Source organism: Apis dorsata, unplaced genomic scaffold (genome assembly GCF_000469605.1).
Source record: "Apis dorsata unplaced genomic scaffold, Apis dorsata 1.3 scaffold_118, whole genome shotgun sequence".
NCBI classification, from domain to species: Eukaryota; Metazoa; Arthropoda; class Insecta; order Hymenoptera; family Apidae; genus Apis; species Apis dorsata.
Genome location: NW_006263412.1, coordinates 429420 through 431362, shown reverse-complemented (window position 1 = coordinate 431362; position 1943 = coordinate 429420).

Genomic DNA, 1943 nt, shown 5'->3' with positions numbered 1-1943 from the left:
CGTCCCTCGAAAATTGGTGTATCGACGAAGAATGTATAATAGAGGAGAGGAGGTTCCCTTGGGGCCCGAGTAAAGTGATGAGAGAAAGAGAAGAGAGAGAGAGAGAGAGAGAGTGACAAGAAACAAGAAGACTAGTATTTCAAGGCATTCTCGAGTGTCAGCCGTGGTTACGGAACGGCAACGTTCTCTCGGTGTGGAACCTTCGGTAAATTCCAACCTCTCCCGTGCATCAACCTTTGCCTTTGCAAACAGAGCACAAGACCCTCTTCCGACTTCGCAACGAATCTCACGTAGCCGGATTTCGGCAAACAAGTTCCACCACCAGGCATTCCCGCCGAATCAGGCGCTGCGCTTCCCGATTCAACGAGGATGGCAACAAGCACAACCGATACGACTGTTTTTACGACCTTTTACTCGAACTACGGAGAACTCGACCGATGCTGGCTCGTGGGAAGGCTTTTTAAGCAACGATGTCACGGCTCGCGATACGACGCGGACGCTCGTTCGACAGACGCGCGACTTTATCCGATTGGATGCCCGCCAAATAGCGTGTGCGCGGTCGCCTTTTCCCTCGTTTCGTTCGGTTAAGGGGAGAAGGAGGAGGTCGTCGTTTCGCCGCCGTTTAACGAATCTCTTCGAAAGTGGGGGAGGAGATGGGCGCGTAAAAGTTTGTTGCCTCGACCGATTCGGGAACAAGAACGGTGAAAAATAATCTTGCTCGACCGATCTTCGACGATACGGAATCGATACGTCGTTAAGAGAGAGAGAGAGAGAGAGAGAGAGATCCGACGAGCGTTGTCCAGAAACGTACCGACATCGATCTTATTTCTATCAGAGGTTCTATCCGATCCCTCGCCTAAAAGTTTCTCGCAAAAGTTTTACCGGCCGGGATTGTTGGAGGACCAGAAAAATGTTCGAATCAAGAACTCGAACGAGCAAACTTTTATTCCACGACTATGAGGAGGGGGAGGCATCGCTATTAACGCGAGAAAAGGATATGAGAAAAAGATGCAATTGCGTTCTGGCGAGTGGAAGATGAAAGATAAGAATGAAATAACAAACAGGAAGGGAGGGGGAGGCAGCGGTAGTTGGATATTTCGAAACAGACTTACGGAGCGTCGGTTATTTTCTCGTTGGTCAGACTCAAGGGTAAATTTCGTTGAATTCGTGCGCGAAAGTAAAGCCGACTCGCTCGTGAAGAGAAAGAAATAAGACGATGGTTGGAGATAGAGAGAGAGAGAGAGAGAGAGAGGAGGAAGGAAACAAAAAGGGAGGGAAAAAAGAAAAAAATAGAGAAAGAAGAAGGAAAAAGAAGCACGCGAAACTTTCAACCGCTCCTCCACGCTATTTCCTACCGCTATCAAAACCTAGTTTACAAATGCTACTGGCAACAACGACGTTACTCGCCCGCCCCGCACTCTCGTCTCGATTCTCTGCCAACACCGGTGCAACGCACCCTCCCTCCTCGTAGAAACGGTGTAGGTCCAACTTGGCCAATAGCTCGAACGTGTTTTTGGTCGTGGAACGGGGAGGACGTTACCGAACGTCTTAACGGGAGCGCGCTATATATTTTTTAAGCGCTCCGCAACTAGTGTTCCGTTCAACGAGCAAAAATTGGCAATTGGACGGCCGTTATCGTTACGGGTAACGATTCGCGACTTCTTGTTTCCCTCGAACCGCTCCAATCGTTTCCGAATAATAATCGTTTTCGCGAATTTGTCTCGATTCGCGTCGAATCGATGAGAGAGAGAGAAAGAGAGAGGAGGAAAACGAACGGAAGATTGTTTCAGAGAGATCGGTTTGTCGGTCGATAACGACAGGTTGCATCCAACACTCTTCGAGCGAACGAGAAACTAGCAAGTCGTATCCGTCCGTTCTGACATTTATCAGACGCCGCCGCGGGGAAAACGAGCAGACTCCAATCCCCTAAAGTAGACAATAAT